The 24,701-nt window shown below is 38.1% G+C and overlaps 1 protein-coding gene across 2 annotated transcripts in view; it reads right to left on the reverse strand.

The window, feature by feature from the left end:
- LOC145685135 (uncharacterized) overlaps positions 1-24,701 on the reverse strand; it is a 263,787-nt gene that overhangs the window by 238,327 nt on the left and 759 nt on the right. The gene's annotated exons all lie outside the window — the stretch shown is intronic.

A 24,701-nucleotide genomic window follows, 5' to 3' on the forward strand; every position in this document is an offset into this window, starting at 1 on the left:
TGCCGTCGTATACTCTCGCGCCAAGGATCTGATTTTCCACGACACGGTACTAATCCTACTGAAGATTTCGTAAACTAAACTATTGATGGGTATGTAGTGAAGAAACCAAGGCTAATATGCTTGATTTAAAATCAGAAGTGTGAGAAAGAATGATAACTTTTTGTTAAGATATTTCTGTGTGTGTTTGTTATAGGACAAAAAATATTTGAGTTAATTTAAATCTTTTTAAAAACTTCTACATTAGTAACAAACAGTAACTACTGAATATAGGAAATAATAACTAAAATAGCTACTGTAAATAGCAGTTAAAGTTTAGTGTAAAATACTTTTGCCAGTCTTTATTTAATGTTTCAGATGAAATCAAACGATTGTTGTTTTTTAACTATAATCTCACATTGAATATTTATCAGCAATTAGTCTCAATATTAGGTAGGATGTGTATGTGAATGGAATTGTTAAATATGCTTCTTTCTTGCAAAAATACAGAAAAACAACCCCCCCGAGGAGTTGATATTCCCCCCGGGTGAAAATGTCTGAATTCAACACTGGAGCCGAGCCGATGGCTCAACCAAACTGAGTCGGCTCGAACCAATGGCTCAACTGAGCTGAGGGTTCACCTGAGTTGAACCGAACCGAGTCGAGCTGAACCAAGCAGATGGCTCACCTGAGCCGAGCCGAACGAACCCAATGGCTCATCGCAACTGAATCGACTCGAGCCGATGACTCAGGTGAACAGAGCCGAGCTGAGCCGGTAGCTCAGGACTCGAGCCTAGCCGGTTGGGCGCAACATCGTCCTGATTAACAACAAAGAAAAAATACAAGTTCGCTTAGAAATATTTTTTTTACTTATTAAATAGATGGAAGTAATGAAACAAATCAAGTCTAGATAAACACAAAGGATGTCTTAAAAAACCTACATAGATGCTGTTACACGACCTTAACAATAATAGTTGTAGGCGTACTCGAACTTTTACATGTTTCTAGATTGAATAACAAATCAGTTACCACAAACTCAAATATAAAACATTTTGTTTGTCTTCAATAATCCAACTTCGAAAATTGAGCTTTTGTTTTAACATTTCGTAGTACGTAGTTAGTAACTTTAATTTAGTGTTGTCGACAGCTCGAGCGGCTCGCCTCATGGCTGTCACCACCGAGCCGATCCGAGAAGTGAACCGAACCAACACCACCAAACCGAGCCGGCTCGAGCCCTCGGCTCATTTGGGCCGAACCAAGCCGAGCCGATGGCTCAAACCAACCGAGCCGGCTCGAGCCAATAGCTCACCTGAGCTGAGCCGAACCGAGCCGATGGCTCATCGCAACCGAGCCGCCTCGAGCCGATGGCTCACCTGAGTCGAGCCGAACCGAGCAGATGGCTCATCGCACCTGAGCCTGCTCGAGCCGATGGCTCACTTGAACCGAACCGAGCCAAGCCGGTTGACATCACTATATTGAATTGAAAATCTATGTAAAGACTTTCTGCTGTGACATGCTTCATAAGGACAATTCCAGTCTGCTCACGTGACCTTTGGGGTTTATTACTTTCTTGCAAGCGTTCTGACTTTGGATTCTCTGTTTATACCCTCTTTTTATGCCTCGGATAATTTTTCAAGAACGTAAATGACATGCTGTAATATGAATGTTGAGAAGTAACATATACAGATGGTGATCAGAAAAATGGAAACACCTGTAGTTGGCAACACGTCAGATGTATGGGTTGGTAGTGGTGTCGTGGCACCCGCAGCGCCGGACTGCTGGTGGTGGTGTGTTAGGTCGGTCTACATACTACGTCAGGCGCAGTGGAACAGCAGTGTCCAGTGGCTGCAGCAGACGGAGGTAGTGTAAAATGGGAGACCTCTCAGATTTTCAAAGAGGGCAAATTGTTGGTGCGCGGTTATGCGGAGGAGTGTGACGGCAGTGGCTACTGTGTTAGGTATCTCGCGTGGGACAGTGTCGAAGGTGATGACGGCTTACACAACACACGGGAAAACCAAATCGGGGAAGCGGAACAGTGGGCGGAAGAAAACCATGAGTGACAGGTCACACCGGGTTATTAAAGCGCATTGTCACGTAGAACCGTCGTGCCACTGGAGAGTAAGTGACGGAGGAACTCAGTCAGCACCTCCCCCATCCTGTTTCGAGAATCACAGTCCGCCGCGAATTAGATGACATGAACTTACGGGGTCGTGTTGCACGGGCCAAACCGCTCATCAGGGACCATAACGCTTTTGCACGCCGCAAATGGTGCTACGATCATGCCACTTGGACCGTTGAGGACTGGAAACGTGTGATATGGTCGGATGAGTCTTTCGTCACCGTATTCTCAACCACGGGCCGTGTTTATGTGTGGAGAACGCCCAAAGATGCTTATGATCTGCAGTGTCTCCGCCCAACTGTGAAACATGGCGGCGGCTCGGTGATGCTGTGGGCCGCCATCTCATGGTTTTCATTGGGTCCTGTGTCACACTTAGCGGACGAATAACTGCCAACGATTATGTCGCAATTTTAGGAGACCACTTGCATCCTATGGTCCGGATGTTGTTCCCGTACAATGACGCCATCTTCCAAGATGACAATGCACCCATTCACACAGCTGGCGTTGTTGCAGCGTGGTTTGAGGAACATCGGGATGAAGTTCAACACCTCCCCTGGCCCGCCAGGTTCTCAGATCTCAACATAATTGAACATCTGTGGTCCGTCTTGGAAACACGACTCCGGCGACGATTTCCCACCTCCATTCTCTCTCACAGAACTGGCCGATGCCCTGCACAAATAATGGTGTAAAATTCCATTTGCTACCATTCACGATCTCTATGCCTCCATCCCACGTCGCATCAAGGCTGTTCTGAAGGCGAATGGTGGCCCGACACCATATTAATCTGGTAAGTTGCAATTTCGTTCAGGTGTTTCCATTTTTCTGATCACCATCTGTATATGATAAATAGCTGCATCTAAAAATTACACTACAATAATTTATTTATTGCTATTAAACGATTTTTTAAATTTGTATTTAACATTCACATATAGAATACCGACGTACTATATATATATACAATTGATGTATTTTAATGTAATTGTTTTATATAATTTTTCATGCATTGCGAAAAATAGAATTTCATAATAAATAGGGATGCGCACGAGACAAGATTTGTATCTATCTCGTCTCAAAAATGTGCTATAAAAGTGATGTCTTGACTCGAAAAATGTATATTTTACTATTGGAAGAGCCGTGTCTCGACTCGAATTTTGTCAGGAAAATCCTGTCTCGTCTCGTCTCGTTCCCATCCGTAATAATTAGTGTTGCCACGAGACGAGACATTTCTCGTGTCTCGTCTCGTCTCGTCTCGTAAACGAGACGAGACACGAGACGAGACAGACTACTTTTAGGCGAGACACGAGACGAGACAGACTACTTTTCTCGTCTCGAAAACGAGACGAGACACGAGACGAGACGGGACGTCTCGTGAAATGTCTCGTCTCGTCTCGTGTCTCGAAAATGAAAACGCTGGCAGGAATGGCCAAGATTGAAATTGCCAGTGGTCATATAGATTGCAAAAGGAAAACCCCCTTTGTGAGAAAACATGCTGAATAGCCTTCATAGAAAAGTGTCCTCTGTCTATTGAATGAAACAATCGTGATACGTGAGCTTCCAGGAATATCATCCTTAATCTCTTGTCCCAAATTCTCCTTGCTGTAAACTGAGGATTTCTCATTTTTTTTTTATTTCCGGCTGGAATGATGAACAAAACAAAGACAGGGAAGATTTTTACAAGGTCAAGAAACCGAACTACCACCATCAGCTATTCAATTTGAAAACTGGGTAAGGTCTATACTCATCACAGGCTGTAGTTGAAAGTTCTGGCTGAGGTGGCAAAGAGAAACAGACAACACTTGTCTTTATTCTCTGGTGGCGCGGCGGTATTCTTTTTTCTAAATGAACTGAAAACGGCAATTGAAGTACGTCATCTTGCGACTAAAATTTTGTCCTCTCTCTCTCTCTCTCCCTCCCACTCTCACACACACACATATAAAAATACACTTTTACCGTTTTACCAATCGCCCGCTTACAGCAGTCATGTTGAAAAATTCACATCTTCGTTTGGAAGCCGGGCGACGGACAAAGAAAGCAAACATATTGTCGACGAACACTTCAAATTGTTTGCTTTCAGCAAATTTATGGTACTCCTATAGTAACAATAACCCTGGAGCTGAAGAGGTTTTACAGGGGAGCCTTCCTTTTGTTACGCGGAAATGTTTGATCTGACCAGAGTGCGAAATTGCCCTTTGCTTCCATGTTAGGGAGGAGGGGAATACTTCACTTTCCTAGTGAAAAATATTCATTAGGACCTGAATTATCTTCAAAAATGGTTTCTTACAGGCGCATTAAGCCTTTCGAACTTAATAAATGTAAAGAACATTTGGTATGATATTCATGGAACTCCGTTGAAAGCAGAAAATATTATGAGAATGATCAAAATTCGAACATTGAAGAACGTAATTAAAAGAAAAGAAATAGGATACCCAAACCATATTTTAAACCCTGCTATAAAATGTATATCCTATATTTTTACTAATTCCATACTCCCATGAAAGTAACCTGGCCAGGATATTCTCTCCAAATTTTTCAGACTGAAATCCGTTTATTCCGTACGATTTCGCCCCCTGACACAATACGGAAAAAACAAATGCAGTTAAAATCCATACACATGACCCTTCCGGGACTCAACCCGTGGCCTTCAAGCCGATGGTCTATCGCCGCAAACTGCTCGGTTTGGTATGAAGATGTACGTTGTATGATTACGAATAGATCACGACAATATAAGAAACTTTAATCCAAAATGGCCACCCAAAAATCATTTTTTTAGACCACAAGCTAATCTGGGTATACTGTCATGAGTTTGTTACACACACGGGGCAACCACCATATAGGGGCACACACCCCGCGGGTATGGGAAGAGATTTGTACCATGGAGGTGTAGACTGGCCCCAAGCATTCTTTCCTCCGATGTGTCAAATAGAGCTTACTGTGCAGTAACCTATAAAATTTCAATCAAATACTTTCCATTACTCAATAAAATTATTTGGTTCCAAGCCTTTTTAAATATATATATATATATATATATATATATATATATATATATATATAATAATTGCAACAAATCTAAACATGCTAAAATGGAAAGTAGTTTTTGGATTGGTATGGGTTAACACTGTGAAACCTAAAGGCTGGAATATATGAAATCAAAGTGTACACACATCTATCTATCTATCTATCTATCTATCTATCTATCTATCTAATATATATATATATATATATATATATATATATATATATATATATATATATATATATATATATATATATATATATATATATATATATATATATATATATATATATATACCGACACTATAAAGCAAGTGGGCTGATAGTATACGGTAGTGTCGGGGATGGTGACACCTTTACATCGGACTTTGCTTGTCGTGAAAACATCATTTGACATTAGTGTCTTCATCTTCCACGTACCTATGAGCAATTTACTATATATTCGTGTATTGAAACCGGTGAAACAAATTTCAATGTTTCAAAATGTAAAAAAAAAAAAAAAAAAAAAAAAAAGCCAATGTCGAGAAGCCTCAGACAACTAACAGCAGAGATATTATATTATCTTGTAAACTATTTGCCCTTACCTTGTCAGCTTATTTGAATTTATTTTTAAGACCTTCAGGCAACTTTGGCCCACTCCGAATAGATGATGATGGGGAAATTAGTGGAATGAAGAAAGTGATAGGATACAAGACAACTTCGAGAAAACACACACACACACACACTCGATGTTTGTCCACCACAAAGCTCACATGGCACTAACCGAGATCGAACCGACTACCACACACACCAGAGGTAAATGCTTCACGGTGTAGCTACCGTGACCAGAGATGGAGTGGTTCAATGGGTCAAGTGGGTCAATTTTTCTGAGTGTGTCAGTGGGTCGTGGGTCAACAGCAGTGACCAACCAACCACCATGACCTACTGTGACCCACCACCCACCGTGACCCACTGCGACCCACCACCCACCATGACCCACTGCGACCCACCACCCACCATGACCCACTGCGACCCACCACCCACCATGACCCACTGCGACCCACCACCCACCGTGACCCACTGCGACCTACCGACTCAGTATGATCTACCGACCCTCTCTGCTCACTGCACTGTAGAGAGTATCTTCTGAAGACTGGTAAATTTGTCTCCGTTTTACTTTCAAGACCTTCATTTCCCTTTCTTTGCACTTGTTTCTGTCTACTTACCTGAGGTGAGTATATCTAACCAAGTGAAAAAAGAACTTCAGGCACTTTTGGATATTAATATTTTAATAGTAATAATAGCAATAGGACTTACCGTACACTACAACTTGGCTTTCGAGACCTGTGGGTTTTTAGAGCTACCTACTGGAAAAAAATCACTTTTGAATCACTGTAATATATAAATTATTTATAAAAAATTTAATGTAACTATGTGTGCCTGATCATCACGGTCAAATTGCAAAGTCAAATGAAATTACTTTTGGTATATAGTTAGGCCTTAATCCAAATTAGGATGTTATATTGCTTTTATTATAATGCATAATATCCTAAGGAGGTAGTGAGGATTCGAATTTTTGCGAAACAAAATGAGTATCTCGCAAGCCGTTAAACTTACGGAGCTGAAATTCAGTGTATTAACTCTTTATTGAAAATAAACAGATTGTGTCATAGCATTTTTTAAAATTCTCCTTTATGTGGGGAGGGGGGGAAGTGCACTTTCTATACATGGAAAATTGGTAGTGAATTGGTTGTTAAAAAGGATCGAAAACGATCGATGTTATTTCAGAAAAAAAATCAGAAACAAAAAACACAGTGCTTGGCTTCATATATAAATTGCTTTCTGCTATAATAATTGCTGAAGCTTATGTTTATTATATGGAGCGCTCACAGCACAGGGTAATCAACCCATAAAGTTGTGAGAAAAATAGGCATAAGATTTGTACTGTAAGCTTAATTACACGGAAATTTGAAATTTGGATTGTACGCATAATTGTATGGAAAATTTTACACTTTTTTTCCTTTACGTTGGTCTACTTACTTTGATTTGGAACTTCGAAATTTCATCCTTTTTTCCACTGAAAAATATTGATAATTCAATAAGGAAATAATTATACTATGATAATTTAACTGAAACTCATCGTAATTTGGCACATGGCAAACAGCATTGTGGTAATTGAAGTTGAAGAAGGAGGGAAATTCCCATTCACCTCCGAATACTTTCCAGAAACCTCGTTCCCTTTCGCTTTCTAGACGGAGGAACGAACTTGGTAATGGTATCAAACCTTCATGTGTGATTACAAAAAATAAATTTATAAACAAATAAGAAATCATCAGTTTATCAGGCTTTAATTGATAATTTTTCACAAGATTCCCTATCAAAGGCGTGGTATATGAAGTTTCTGTTCTACATGGGTCGACATTGCCAACTGACATGGTCGATATGAAAAAGATATTGTATGGTGATAGAGACATGATACTTCTTGCTGAGTATTTCAAAACTGACCAAGAAAAATCGTTATCAGACTTAAGTCTAACAAGTAGATTGTCGATGAGAAGTTGCAGAAATCGGGTAGAAGTATTATCAATTTCCACGACAGAGTGCGAACGGGGATTTCCCCTTATGAATTTACAGATGACTGATATTAGAAATAGATTAAGTGCTCAAACATTGTCTAACTTGTTGCTCATCAATGTTAATGGCTCACCGCTAGACAAGCTCAAAGTAGACGAGCTAGTTATTTCTTGACTGAAGGATGAACATCATTCCACTGCGGATGATTTACCGCCAGAAAAGTTACCAACAGGAAATAAATCCGATTTCAGATTTGTTTTAAGGTGGAAAATTACGAGTTACGGAAAATGTATACTTGTATTACTAATGGCTTATTTGTGTTATTCAACTTTGTACCTACTTTTTAGTAACTCTCTTCTTTGGTTTAGGTAAACTACGTTTGAATAAATATTCATAATAATTGTAATTACGCATATTTGTAACTTAAATTTAACGTGGTGTTTTAGTGATTACACAAATTACAATTATGAGCATACTTTATGGAGATGCTCTCACATAGGGTACCCGAGCACCTTTATACCCTATGAACAACTGATTTTTCAAGTCTTTTGTGAGAAAAATACTGTGAACTGAGAAACCATAACTTTTTCCATATTGTACATGGGTATTTTCCTGCGAATATAAGTTTCTTTTGGAATGCGTTCAGAAATTAACACTTGCAAGAATACTCTCTTAGTACAAGTATATTTTAGGCACACACTAATTTCCCCCCACCTCAAACTGTTTCTTCACTGACAAACCTTTACCATTTTATATCGTAAAGGTCAGTTCCACCGTTATTGTAACAGAGTGGTGCTTGAGCAATTGACTAGAAATTCAAACTCCGATTAGTGACATTTCACAATCTTGTTTTATTACAAGTGTAAACTCTTTAGTCAGTTGAGAAGAGGCTGTGGATCGTGTTCAGACTTCATGACGATGGATTTTGGTGAGTCAGACTAGGTCAAAGTGGATGAGAGTGGTTCATGGTGGATTGTGGGTCACGGTGGGTGGTGGGTCACGATGGGTGGTGGGTCATGGTGGGTCAGAATGGGTCATGGTGGGTGGTGGGTCAGCGGGTAGTGGGTCACGGTGGGTGGTGGGTCAGTGGGTCGTGGGTCAAGTTTTCATTGACCCACGCCAACTCTGACCGTGACATTTCTTGTCTTGTTTGTTCTGGGTAATAACTTAGTTGTATCTTGATTAGCATTGTGCACTCTGCTACATTTTACTTTCGTTCCCATGGTATGCTGCTATTTTTTACGAGACGAGACAAAACGAGACAAACGAGACGAGACGAGACGAGACGGGACAGAACCTCTCGAGACGAGACACGAAACGGGACGAGCACATTTTTTCGAGACGAGACACGAGACGAGACATGCTTTGCACGAGACGAGACGAGACAGCCTGAAGTCTCGTCTCGTCTCGTCTCGTGGCAACACTAGTAATAATAAAAAAACATTGACCCAGATAGGAATCGAACTCATAACCTTACGATTTGAAATCCAACGGCTTGCCACTGAGATAACGCAAGCACTCTTCTGAACATGTTTCTAGCTATGTATAATGGCTCTCTAGATAATTAAGACATTCATATCTACTGCAAACGCTGTTTTTGATCTTTGTACTTTGACTTTTATTTTGGTACTCAAGCGAGATCTATGTTGTATGTCTTAACCTTCAGTATTCTTTTACATATGGAAAGATTCGTTTACGTATCTAAATGTTCCATTACGTATGCAGAGCTAAATGACAAATAAGCATGTGCTGACATTATTACACAGTTTCGAAATATTGTATCATTAAGTATTTCAATCAATGTTGCTTTTTTATACAATTGGTAACAAGTCTTATTATATTTAAAAGAAGAAAAAAACATCTGCAAAATTTTCCGGATTGCAAATGTTGGCTGCGAGGTTCGATCCTGGTTTACTTTTTTCCAAAGATCCCCGAAGTTGGACTTAGAAAATTTTTGTCTCAAAACAGCATTAAAGAATGCGCTCAACGTTTCTGAGACAAGGTGTATAATACAAAATGAAGATCTTCAGGCAGCAATTGAGGCGAACAGTGGCCAGGCCAGACATGTGAGAAACTGGGACTACAATTTAATGTGAGTGGAGAAATCATTCGGCAGCACTTCCATCAATTTGGGAAGCACTACAAGTTGGGTCGATGGATCCCACATGATTTGACTCCGAGCCAGTAGGCATCGCGAGCAGACACCTGTGTTTCTTTGCTGTCTCGTCTAAGGAAGGAGCCATTTCTGGACAGGATGCTGACATGTGATGAGAAGTGGGTCCTGAACGAAACTCCACCTCGCCGTCATCATTGGTTATCATCCCAAGAACCGGTTCCAAAACAGCCGAAACCAGCATTGCACCAGAAGAAGATCCTCCTACGTATGTATTTCCTAGACTGCTCGCACCATCGTGTATCGGGGACTGCTACCAGACGGTTAGAGCATCAATGGAACTGTGTACTATCAGCAGTTGAGCCGTGTTCAAGAAAAACTCAAAACCCTGGAGCCAGCACTTCCGAATCGCAAAGGGGTCCTCCTGTTACAGGACAACGCTAACCCCCACATGGCTAGGATGACCCGAGACATCATTCTGCGCCTTGAATGGGATACACTATTGCATCTGCCATACTCTCCGGATATTGTACCGCCAGTTTTGGATGATCAGGAGGACACCAGTTCAAATGCCTAGTAGAGGTGCAAAATGCACTTGATATCTTCTTTGCTTTACGGCCCAGCAAGCTCTACCGCGATGGAATTCATGGTCTTCGAGAACGTTGCCAGAAGATCGTCGATGCTGATGGAGATTTTTTTTTTTTTTTGTCTTCAAGGAACGTCTTAGGTGACATCGATGTTCGAAGGTGGTGGGTGAAAAGGAACAGAACTTTTTTGGTTACCTTTCTACACCAATGTTAAGTTAATAAAGGAAATAGATATATGCATCAACTATTCTTTCACTCGTATATTGCTTTGTTATAGCATATTTGTTTTGTTCACAGACCAACTTTACAAAAAGTTGTGAATTAAAAAAAAAAAAACATGGTTCATTGCTGCCCCTAGGGCTGTGCGATATTTTAATATATTGATCGATATTTCTAAATATTGAATTATCGATATCGAAAAATTTACTGATTGATATTGTCGATATTAAGGTATTTCGATATTTTCTATGAAAACTTACAAGGGACCATTCTGATTTGGTGAATTCAATTGCTGAAAATGATTGCCAACACTGGATTCAGCACCAAAAGAAACGGAGAAAAAGAGGGTGTTTAGTGGCAGATCGTGTACAGGGTGGAAGATAAGTGAGAGCAAAGTGCGAAAATATAAATTACAAGGGAACATTCCCAGTTGGTAAATTCAACTGCTAAAAATGAATGCTAGCACTGGATTCATCACCAAAAGAAAGATAGAAAAAGAGAGTGTTAAGTGGCAGACTGTATACAGGGTGGGAGATAAGTGAGGGCAAAGTGCGAAAATTTAAATCACAAGGAAACGTTCACATTTGGTGAATTCAACTGCTGAAGATGATTGCTAGCACTGGATTCAGCACCAAAAAACACAGAAAAAGAGGGTGTTTAGTGCAGACCGTATACAAAGTGGGAAACAAGTGAAGGCAAGGTGCAAAGATAGTGCGTAGAAAATGTCTAGAAATTCCATGTTAATTTTGAAACGAGTAGATGAATTGAAGTCAAATGTTGGACATGAGGAATGCCTGTAGAACTCTACTGAATAGACGTATTGTGGATCATGGGAGACATCTGAAAAGCCACAATGTTGGAATTAGCGCAAGGAGAATATACCGAAAAGGGGTCATGTGACATAAGGCTCTTGACGTACACCGTCTATTGAAATCTCTCTGTTTAATTACAGCTCTCATGGAATGATTGTGTGGTTAATACAGAAATGGAGGCAACAGTGGGAACATTTAAAAAATAATAAACTGACAATCGCGCTCGTCACAGCTGTCTCCGGTATTGAAATTGAAGCAGTAGTCGACACTTGTCATGAATGCGCCAGGTGCTGTTTGCAGATACCCAGTTTTTAAGAGAATACCTAATCATAGCTTGAAGCCTTGGTGCTGTAAACTGGAAGTAGGTGAGTGAGTGACTGTAAGTTAATAAATCTGTCCCGTTGTCATATTTTGTAGTTAGATGACAGAGAAATGGTGTCTAATATATATTTTACGAAATTCTTATTCGGACTTAAGAAAAGCACATCCAGTGACGTGCAACCATCAGGGATCAGGAATCGGGTGAGTTCAACAATGTTCGGTTTCTGAGACAACTGTTCATCTTTGTTGGCTCTCCATGAATCAACAAGGTGTAGCAGTTTTATCTGCTCTATTGAAGGCCAGAAAACGTCAGTCATGAATTCTTTCAGGTTGTCCTTGGTCATATTTGCAGTTTTACTAGCATGTGAACGAATATTGGGTGGATCGAGACGTTTGTTGGCTGAAAAGTGGCTTCATTTGCGTTTGTGGTTGCTCCTAATTTACGTCATCTTTATGACAGTATTGCTACATTGTCATAGCATGGAAACCCTCCTGTTACAAATGTTTCAAACTGTATTGGTCACTATTGATTTCAACAGACGGTGTGCGTCAAGAGCCGTATGTCACATGACCCCTTTTCGGTGTATTCTTCTTGCGCTAATTCCAACATGGCTGCTTTTCAGATGTCTCCCATGATTCACATTACGTCTATTCAGTGGAGCTCTACAGGCGTTCCTCATATCCAAAATTTGGCCTCAATCCCTCTACTCATTTCAAAATTAACATGTCATTTCTAGACATTTTCTAAGTTATATTTTCGCACTTTGCCCTCACTTATCTCCAACTTGTATACGGTCTGCCAATAAATACCTTCTTTTTCTCTTCCTTTTGGTGTTGAATCCAGTGCTAGCAATCATTTTCAGCAATTGAATTCACCAAATCGGAATGGTCCCTTGTTAGTTGTTTGATGATGCTCTATACAGAAATAAATAGTTCAATTTGTCAGTGATTCAATTCTTGAACAGCACTTTTGCTAGTTGAGTAGTGTTTCTTTTTTTTTTTTTTAATTTTGGGCTGATAGGAGAGTTTTTTTTGGGGGGGGGATTGAATAATGAGGGTTACCTCATTATTCAATATTCAACAATATTCCCTCTTTTTACTGATTTTTTTTTTTTTTTACCCTCATCTAACAAGCCTAGTGAGTAGCTTTTCTTTTTCCAAACTTTCTTTTTCTTCCTCAGCACTGGGTATCCTGGTCCATTTACTTGTTGGGATACTCTGGCAGCCCCAACATTCCCCAACGGTGGACATAGTTTGGTCACAATGGAATATCCTTTATCTAGCAGCGCATTTTTTAACGTTGTTGTTTCCTTTCCTGTAACCAAGTTTCCTTACCTGCCGATCTTCTCGGATGGTATTCGCTGGCGTAATTTGTCATCATGTGTTTTTTCAGAAAGTCATGCATTTTCTTCACATTATCCATAGTTCCCGTATAATCCTTTCGTTTTGGTTTATCCAACAGTACTTTTGATACGTCATGAATAGATTTGAGGCTTATATCGAAGAACACACTCACGGACTTCTTTGTATCCATGACCGTCAAGTTTTATTACCATAGTATTTTACAGCTGCAGGAACATTGGCAAAAGTCGTTGGATGCTGATGGAGGGTACTTCAAAACCTTAAACGTACGTACTGTCCACTATATTGCTCTGTGTTTATCACTGCTCTAGAACGGCAAGAACTTCTTTTTGTAACCTTGTATATATCGAACAGGGGCGTCATTTCAGACTTCACTTGGACGGGGGGGGGGGGCAAGAGCACCACGTTTTGTACTAGTATATTAGTAGGCTATCTATTAAAGTAGTATATGTATTCCTCAAACTCTTGGGGGGAGGCAATTTCCCCCTCCTGACCCCCTAAATGACGCCCCTGATATCGAACTTGCAAGCGACAGGTATTGCGATCGTCAGCTTAGTGCCTTATACCGCTCGAGCATGCTCACCAGACCCGCAGATATTATCGAAGAGCAAATCCACCACGTGAAGGCAAACCCAGAAACCTAAGCTAAGAAAGGTACCGTTCATCATCAATTTTGTCCCTTGGAGTCAACGTTACCTTTGTTAGCCTAGGTTTTTGAGCGTAAATCCGTAACTACGCAAATGTCGTGCAGAATGAGAACAAAATGGAAACATTTAAAATTTAATTTTCGAGGAGTTTGGTTTTATATATATATATATATATATATATATATATATATATATATATATATATATATATATATATATATATATATACGCAATAGTGAAATAGCAGCTCCCTACGTGAACGTTAACCCGTACCGATTTGACCAGTGGTGCTATTCAGCCGGTTCTCAACAGTTCTCTAGAACCGGTTGTTAAAATATTTCGAGTTCGAATAACCGTTTGTTAATCCCAGACATAACACTAAATTTTACCCAGTTATACCCAGGAACAGTAAAAATTAGTTTAACTCACTTTGTTTTCAAAAATTTTTAGAGTACAGGGTTTAACATATGATCTCCCAGAACAAGGTATAGGCATTTATTTTTTAATCTCAAATGCTCAGATATCAAAATGAGAACTGGGTACACACAAATGTAACAGTGAGGGTTATTTATATTTAAAAGACATACATACAATTATCAACAAATGCCAATCCGTTGCTGGATTAAGGTTTTCCCAATTTTTTTAATATAATCTATCTTGGATAATTCGTTTCTAAGATATTCACAGTGCCACCGAATTTCGTCACACCACCTTCTATTAGGATGCTGTGTAGGTCGCTACTTGTCACTTGCGGTATCCAGTAAAAAAATTCCTTTTGTCTACCTTGTATGGTTTGCTTCCTAGGAGAGTTATTTCTATCCATCTACTCTCTCTCTCTCTCTCTCGATATATAGCCTATATATATATATATATATATATATATATATATATATATATATATATATATATATATATATATATATATATAAAACCGGTCGTTAAAATATTCGAATAACACCACTGGACTTGACAGTCATGAAATGATGTTTCCAAATAATAATATAATTTAAAATGTCCAACCAGGATAACGGAGAAACCAATATCAAAAAAGACAGAGAAACGAAACTTTGCACGAAGCAACTAGAGAAAGGAAGACACCTGCCCGTGTATTGACGAACATCACCGGATAAATAGTGTTGCCAACCCAAGAGAAAATTATGTTTTTGTAAATCGAATGACCTAATTGGATATCATCATTGGAAGGAACAATGAAAATTAAGACTAAAGAGATGGTAAATGAAAATCAGTGCTGCAAACTTTTCGAGAAATAAAGTGAAATGTGTGTTAAATGCAAATGCCGTTGGCACACAAATCGAGTGAGATATTAACATTTGTACGCCTTAAATTAAATATTGACAATGGACTATTTACGCTGACTCCAAGTCTATATGGGTCCGTTGAAGAGTGTTGCCATCAACAGAAGAAAAATGTGGAGTTTGGAAAAGGTACAATAACTCGGAAAATGTCACTAGTGCAGTATGGTTTATAACCTATAATACAAGGCTGTAGAGCATGAGGAGTAGTATTCTGGTTACGTGACATCGTTAATCCAGGTACTGACTGAGATATTCGGTATCTTGTTAAAGCTGAGAAGTATGGTTTGTAAAAGACGGCAACGCTACGCACGCCAACGGTATTTACATTTAACACATGTTTCACATTATTTCTCGAAAAGTTTACAACACTGATCTGCATTTACCATCTGTTTTGTCTTTATTTTCATTGTTGCTTCCAATGATGATATCCAATTTAGGTCATTTGATTTACAAAAACATAATTTTCTCTTGGGCTGGCAATACTGTGCATTCGGTGATATTTGTCAATACACGGGCAGGTGTCTTCCTTTCTCTAGTTGCTTCGTGCAAAGTTTCGTTTCTCTGTCTCTTTTGATTTCTCTGTTATCATGGTTGGACATTCTAAATTATATTATACTATGGAAAGATAATTTCATGACTTTGTCGTCAAGTCGGCATGGCACGGGTTAACGTTCTCGTAAGGAGCTGTTATTTCACTAATGTGTGTTTAGGGTCACAAAGAATACATTTAGTGTTCGTGTGTCCTTCCAAGAGACACAAAATCTAAAGGACTGCTTAATGGATCACCATCAATTTTGGCCAGGAATATATAGGGTTAGGAATTGAGTTCGTTTATGGGGTGATCCGTCCAATGGACATTTCCACTGATTTTTTTTATTACTCTAAAAAAACTTCAGAGCTAGCTGATTACGGAGAACACTTCCTTTCGCTCATGCGATAATTCTAACCAGTCGAAATTTGCGATTGAATTCCGGTCTGCTACTCGTGCGCTTAAAACAACGACCACCATGTTTGTACGTCACAGGTCGGTAAGGGAAAAAAGTCTGCGCCACTCACTAGGGAAACGGCTTAGCGAAAGATACGATGCATGTTTTTCAAATGTGTACGACGTTGCTAATAACACAAAAAATAAGAAAAGTAACATAATTTAAGGTTTATTTAAAAAGCTGTTTATTTATTTATTACCAATTATTTGAATATATTTGAATATCTTATAACAAAGTTGAAGTGTACTAATTTGCTATATTATTGACATTGTTTGCAGCCTGAGGTTAAAAAAAAAAACCTAATTAATATTCTCATGTTTCGGTCACCTTACGAAGCGAATTTTATTCATTCTTAAGAAAAAAATCAACAATATAAAAGAATAGTTACTTGATAGTGGAATGCTAATTTCTTATATGCAAGTTCATCGTGGATTCGATAGTTATGCACTCAGGGGGAAGCCCCAAAAAATTAACACATGAAAAAACATTTCTCCAAGTAAAAATAATCTAAATTCTTTATTGAGTTAAGCACAAGGACGCACAATGTTCATGAGTATTCTGATAATTTACCTATCGAACTACTTTACACATTAGCAATATTATTTCATCATAATATTTTCGCGCTACTGTCGTTTTCTTTAGCCCATGGAACATACTCATTAATTGTTTATATTAGTCCATGTGAACATTTACAAATTGGTTGAAGTGTTTTGAGCACATGAGTTAACATTTAGACCAACAAATAAACAGATATGGTCTCACAGTAATGATAAACTAGTTACATTGGCTTATTACTGAATAAAATAAAATGAAATTTCTACTTTTATGTTCCACGAATATGTCCTGTAGGTAAAGGGAGACAGATGATTAATGAGAATGAATGATTATTAAAAAAATCAGGGAATTGTCATGTGGGAGGAAATATCTGAATCGCGAGAAAATCCACAAACACGAGTTGTCCACCACTAATTCATATGGCTTGAATTCGAACCAGGTACCCCTCACACTAGAGGTGAGCGCTCCACTATTGATCCACTGTGTCCTTTGATAATGAATGTTTGTGATATTGTGATATATCGTGACGAGTGATGAACACAATTATGTTCCAGTGAGTGAAACAATATAAGGGAAATCAATCTACTCGACAAAACTTATCAAAGGCTGAACTCTTCAAATGTTTGCTTTTATTTTTTATTTTATTTATTTATTTATTTATTTATTTGTGGACCTCAGAACACAAAACGCAATACTTTCACAATATAATCTTTTGCAAATGTACCATCATATACCCAGCTTTAATCATCTCAGAGCTGAGGACAGACTTCCAAAGCAACCCAAAAATGTAGGGGGGGAGGCGGTAGAAGTTAGGGGGGCTAATCCAACAATATTATAGTTCATCACCATATTATAGTTTGTTTGCAAACCTACCTTGAAAATTTTAGGGGACAGTAAAAATTTACGGGGGTTGCTTCCCGTGGGTACGGGCCTATCTGAAGGGAAGAAAGAATATAAATAAAGTATGTTTATATACTTAGAACACTATTTCGTGTGAGGTTATTGAAAAGAAAAAGCTGAAGTTTCAAAGTAACAACATAAGTGAATACATAATGAATTTCTGTTAGGCTCAAAAAGTCCTGGACGCCAGGTAGTCAAGGCGATTGGAAATAGGAGTGTGGCTCATAAATAACTTAAATCAAAAATAAAATTATGAAGGCCCATAATGATATCGTATTATTATGGTGCCTAGGTTTGAGAACCGGCGCCTAGGTTACGAGAAATATTCTCGAGCACTTATCTAGTTTGATGGTTTTTCGGCAGCCTACCATGTCTGCATCTATTCGCTACAACTTTCTTCAGCTTCAAACCACCACGGTAACCACAAAAGTATTTCCCTTGTAGAAATTTAGTAAGAAAGTAAAGTGCTTTATAATACGATTCTTGTAGCATTAAGATAAGAATAGTTGTAGCAATGATGTGGGGTAACCAATTGCTAATATGCAGAATAAATAGTAGAAAAAATGAAAGGATGTAATAGAATATGAATATTTTAAAAGGAATTAGGAGCTTTTTAGTGCAGAAAGTGCTTATTTGTAGCCGTAGTATAATAGCCTGGAGATTCACGACACATTTTCAAAATAAAGAAAAGCTATAATATGATGGTCTAGATATTCTCAATCTGCGTATGAAGTGATATAATGCTCAGACTCTAATGTTTTTGGGGTAATACAATAGTAAAGTAATCCTGCTTAAGTTATAAATATGTAAAATGTTTGTAATGATAGAACATTACAAATGACCTTTAATGTATTTCAAACTACGAAAACAGGTCTTATTAATACGTTACGTTTATATACAGAAAGTGTATTACTTATTTTGCAATTTTTCCTTTCACTATTTTACTAAATTTATCTGTAGTTTGCAGTAAGAAACAGTAATATGAAAAGGTTCCTTAAAGTTTCGAATGCAACTCACAGAGCGATACGGATCTGTGACGTTACGCCAAAACCCTTGTCTGTGCTGCCGTGACGTAAGCAGCTCATTTTTCCATTGTTTGAAGCGTTGTATCTCCGTAACGAAGAAATATTTTTCTGAGATTTTTGGTATGTAGTAATTTGAAGACTAGTTCTATACGATGGTGTCTTTAAATTACAACCTTTGGTCAAAAGGGAAATATCCATTGATCTCAAGATGTGACAATCAAAAAGCAGTTCCCCATGATTTCTATGTTAGTAAATTTGGATATCATTCTTGCTTGATAGACTACCTGCAGTGATACTGATATTAGCGGGTTAGTATAATGATCAGGATGCGAAATACTAATCTATCCGTGGAATACAACACTAAAATGAAACTAAACAACTTTCTATTCGAAAAATTTAAATACTTATTTATTCTATTTTCAACTATCAATTCATCTTAAAGTATATTTAATTGAAGCGAGCATTAGCGAAGCTTCTACTATTCCACTCGATTGACAGTTGTGTGTCTGTTCGTCTATTCCATTATAACTTTCGTAAAACCTATCCCATTTTGATGAAGCTTGGCAAATGATTTCCTTCCACTTGTAGAAATAACTCTATTGTTTGGGGTTTCAAGTATAAAGGGAGAAAAGTGGGTGAAATTCACCCCATGTAAAATTCACACATGTAATTAAGTACAGACAAGCAAGACAATTTTCCAATATAAATCAGTTAACAATTTCTCGATTATGACAACGTTTAATGTAGCCCTATATCTTCTTTATGGCATTAGAAATGTCCACAGAGTTTATATAGTTAAAATCTGTCAGGGAACAAAGTGTGAATTCACCCTTAATTTTATATATATATATATATATATATATATATATATATATATATATATATATATATATATATATATATATATATATATATATATATATATATATATTCCAGGAGAATTTTCGTTAAAAATATTCGGTTTTGGCGTAATATGCCGTACATTTTCTTTGAGATTTCCCAATCATTTACTATGCATGGAGTTGAAATCAGTAAAGAATAATGCCCCCTCGATTTTTTCTTTTAATTCTACGATAACTTATATAAAGCTCATTTGGTTTTGATACAATGTTAAATATATTTTCTTTGATTCTTTTCCGTAATCCCCTGTGCCAGTTAAGAATGAGTAGTTAATTTGGCCTGCTAATGTGGTAAGGATTATTCTCCCTCCTCCGGCTAAGAAAAAAAAATATGATCTAAGATATTTTTTGTGAAAATATTAGATTTTCATGGAATATGAGCTATATTTTTTTGAAGCTTCACAATCATTTCCACCACTTAGATTTAATATCAATTGAGAACAAGAAATGAAATGAAATGAAATCTTTAAGTTTTACGTCCCACGGTTGTGCCGGCTAGGTTAAAGGAGACATGATGAGAAATGAATGAAATGGTAGAATAAAGAAAGTGGGAGGAAACGGGAGAGCCCCGAGAAAACCCATGCACACGGTGTTTGTCCATTACAAAGCTCACCTGGCGTAAGCTGGGATCGAACCAAGGACTCCATATACCAGAGGTGAATGCTCTACTACTGAGACACCGCGGCCCCTTGAGAACAAGAGAGTGAACCTCCTCTTCCACTGTTGTTTCTTAAATGTTCCATAGTAACTTTCGTAAATATTATTCGATTATCATTTTAACATATATAATATATTTGTTTATTGAGCTTTTCATATAATTTCCTCTCTTGTAATCACATATTAGAACTCATTCAACCCGGCCCTCAGAAAGATTTAATAAAAAAAAACTTAACTTTTGTAAAAAAAAAAATACAATTTTATCGAATATGGTCATTTTTTTCTTGTGGTGGACAACATCATGTCTGTGGGTTTTTTCAGAGTACTCCTGTTTCCTACGACTTTCTTATTCTTGCCTAAATCATCCGTCTCCCTTAACCTAACAGACAATCATGCGACGTTAAACCGAAATATTTCATTTCTAATTTTTTTCTGAAACTTTCCAATCTTAAAAATTACTTATAGTTGAAATGAGCCAATAATAAGGGAATGGGTTTCCCCAAATTTTATATTATATATTTTCCTGAGTGTTAATTTGATACTGATTTTTATGGAACATTGTGTGTGTTTTGTCGAACATTAGAGACTTGATCCTATGGTTGAGATTGAAATTAGCGGAAGTTAGAATCACTCGCTTCAACAATATGAATCACAAGTTTCTTTTTTTATATATAGTTAAAAGCTATATTTAAGCCTAGGCTTGATAAAATTTAGCTTTGTTAAGAAGTTTAGTTGACTGAAAACAAAAACCAAACTCCTTCACTTGAAAAACTAATTCTGTAATAATGCTATCAAACTTATTCGAAGGAAAACATTCCCTATGTGCAATTGCCAATTAAACTAAACCAAGCGAACAGACATGAGGGTAGAACCAGAAACCTGAGTTGAGAACAGAAATATTGATTGGCAAACAAGAACGTAGATGACGGAGTTGATGGTTTTCTTTATACGCTACGCGTGAACTCACTTTGTAAATGTTCTTTGAGAATAACTTCTTGCAAATATGGTCAAATTACCAAGCTGTCTATTTTGTAGAAATCAAGTGATTGTCTTAAGTTATTAAAACCGTTTCTCAAATTTTGCTCATTCATCTCGGAAGCATCGACATACTATGACAAGCAATTAATATGTAAACAGAAATAACCAATATAAGAAAAAATGCAATACACTAGCAGAAACGCCTGTTCTTCGTACGGGAAGAATAATATTTATGAAAAATCTTTGAATGTAAAGAAACGCGAGTGTAAGAAAAAAGAATGTAAGAAAATGAGTGTATGTATGTATGAATGAATGTAAGAAAAAATATAAAACGACAAGCATTGGTTTCAGCACTGCCCCTATCACTTCTCAGGTCATGCAACCTGTAACACTGCAGAGTAGTGTAGTTGTCTATCTCATAGGCATTACTGAAATCAGCACCGCGCTCAAACAGTCGTTACCACCGAAGTACCAATTTACAGAAGGTGGGTGAGCGCTGAGCCGCATTCAAATGAAAATATAATTTTAAAAATCTGTCCCCACGAGGATTGAACTCGGGCCTGGTTGGTCATAGATAGATTAGATGCCTTAGCGACTTCGTCGCAGCGGCTCTAATGTAAAACTGAAATGAAATCTCTCAGTTTTACTTCCCAAAATTATGCTGTGTAGGCTAAAAGAGTCGGTGTTAATGAGAATCAATGAAATGGTTGAATGAAGAGTTGGAGAAAACAGAAGGAGCCCAAGAAAACCACGCACACGGTGTTCGTGTACCAGCGACTCTAATCTGTATAATGTATAATAAATGTTTTAATCTCCCAAACAAAGCATTTCCACTGCATACTAAGAAAAATATAACGAAAAAAGTAATTGACAGTTAGTTTCGAATCGTCAAGGATATTTTAATACATTATTGTATATCTTACGGAACGATTTAATATGTGTAAATCCTCGATTTCACGCAGATGTCATTTCAAGAAACTAGTACATGACTAACATAAGAAGTTCATGAAACTCGCGACTATATTTATTATGTAGGTATTTATCCTTCTATTTTCCTCTCTCCCATTCCTTCCTCTTTTTATTGCAAGAACTAATCGTATCACAATGACTTGATCCGTGAGAGAGTTGAAAACTAAAACTGTAAACACTACAAACTTCGATTACAGCATCAATGAAGAAAACAATTGCTAGAATATTTTGTGTAGATTCTTATAAAATCTTATATCAGTTTGTATGAGAAGTCTCAGTAATAGCAGTGTCACAGTGATGAAGTTATTTCACTCGAACTTTAAAGGTAAATAAGAAAGTTCTGTCATTTTCTCCCCACAATCTTCGAACATCGATATGTCACCTAAGACGTACCTGGAAGATCAAAAATAGTCCCCATCAGCGTCGACGACCTTCTGCCAACGTTCTGGAAGATCATGGATTCCATCGCGGTACAACCTGGTAGGCCGTGAAGCAAAGAAAGTATCAAGTGCATTTTGCATCTCTATTAGGGATTTGAACTGGCATCCTCTAAGGTGACTGTCCAATGAATGGAACAAGCAATAATCGGACGGTGCAATATCCGGGGAGTAATGACGGATGCAATAGTGTTTCTCATTCAAGGCCTAGAATGGTGTCCAGGTTATCCCAGCCACGTAGGGCTTAGCGTTGTCCTGTAACATGAGGACCCCTTTGTGATTCAGAAGTCTGGCTCAGAGTTTTTAGTTTTTCTTGAACACGGCTCAACTACTGACAGTACACAGTTGCATTGATGTTCTGACCTAGTAGTAGTTCCTGATGCATGATGCCGCGAGCAATCCACCAGACACACAGGAGGACCTTCTTCTGGTGCAATGCTGGTTTCGGCTGTTTTGGAACCGGTTCATGGGATGATAACCAATTATGACGGCGCTTGGAGCTTCATACAGGACCCACTTCTCATCACATGTTAACACTCAGAAATGGCTCCTTGCTCAGACGAGACAGCAAAGAAAAACAGGTGTCTGCTTCCGTTGCTTTCTGGCCCGGAGTCAAATCATGTGGGATCCATCGGCCCAACTTCTAAACATTGTTCAGCGTAAGCTCTAAACTCCGATAAACAAAATATTTGTATCCTTCCGCTTGTCACAAATACGATTAGCTAGTGATGTATCACTCCCACTCCCCACGGGGAGGAGCAAATTATACACGTGCATTTTGACAATACTGTCTCGTGTTGTCCAGATACTTACAGCAGCAGCAGAAAAGAAAGAAAAGAAACTTGAAAGATTAAAAAAAAAAAAAGTATTTGAATTTCCCTCGTAAACAATTGTTGCTTAGTGAGTAAAGGTTTGCCTTATTGGTGTTTCACCACAACACTCGCGGAACCGGGATTCATGCCAGTCATCTTTCAGACTTTAAAAGCAGAACACCCGTCCATAGTTGAGTTGGCGCCATAATTACTGCGCATGCTTAGTATTTATTTCTATTGTTTCATTAGCCACACTCGATTCCAGTATTATTAGATAATCCGTATTATATTTTTGTCATTTATAATAATATAGCAGTTTTATATGAAGCTTCATAGTAAAAGTAATAATGCAATCACATGAACTATTTTGCGGAGGAGTACAAGCGTCGGTAGGACAACAGCAAATCAGCGAGATTTAGTTTCACGTGGCTTTGTTTATCGCAGTTTAGAGCTTACGCCGAACAATGTATAGTGCTACCCAAGTTGATGGAGATGCTGCTGAATGGTTTCTCCATTCACACTGAATTGTAGTCCCAGTAACTCACATGTCTGTCCTGGCCACTGTTCGCCTCAATTGCTGCCTGAAGATCTTAATTTTGTACATGTGCTGGTCTTCTGGCACGTGATGCGTTTTCAAGTGTTTCGTCACCGTCTTTAAACTTGTTGAACCACCGTTGCACTGTCCGCGTATTCACAAAACTCTCACCAAAGGCCTGGCATATCTTCCGCCCCACTGCAGCAGCGTTTGACCCCAGTTTGAACTCGTGCAGCATACACGCCCTTATGAGGCTCTATAGAGGTCCCATGTTCACTCTGTCCTTACGCGAGTTCACGGTGTAACTGAACGGCCACAACCAGGTAGTATGTTGGATGTACCCACCTGCGACTTATTTCCATTTGCATTCAACTCACGGTGTGAGGGCCAATTGAACACAAATCTCCAGAAAAAGCGACAGAACTTTCTTGATTATCTTTATAATAGACTTGGCCCCACTAGGGTAGGGAAGCCTTTTTAATCACTCGCCGACAGAATGTAAACATAGTTGACAAAACTAGACATTTCATTACTATCACTATTGCGAGTGATTAAAAGTAGGGTCATGTTTTATCTTTATAGGCTTCCAAACACAGTAATATATTTTAAAATCTGCATAATTATAATATAATTTAAATAAAGTGACTGGATTGATGGAGAATGAAAAAATAAACTGTTTCTCTATGAATGATAGCTTTGTAGTAAAGGGTGAGTGAGATTTATGTTATGTTTTTATTTTTTTAAAGTCGTATTTAAGCAATAACATTGTGATTATATTACTCTTTTGCAATTTAAACACCAGTTTTATTCCTTCTTTTCAGGCACACTTCACTCGTTGCGTATAGATAAGGAGGATCCAAATTTTCTCCATAGCAGGCGATATTACAGCAACCACGTGACAATAATATTTT

This window comes from Thermobia domestica, chromosome 1 (genome assembly GCF_964235325.1).
Source record: "Thermobia domestica chromosome 1, izTheDome1.hap1.1, whole genome shotgun sequence".
NCBI classification, from domain to species: Eukaryota; Metazoa; Arthropoda; class Insecta; order Zygentoma; family Lepismatidae; genus Thermobia; species Thermobia domestica.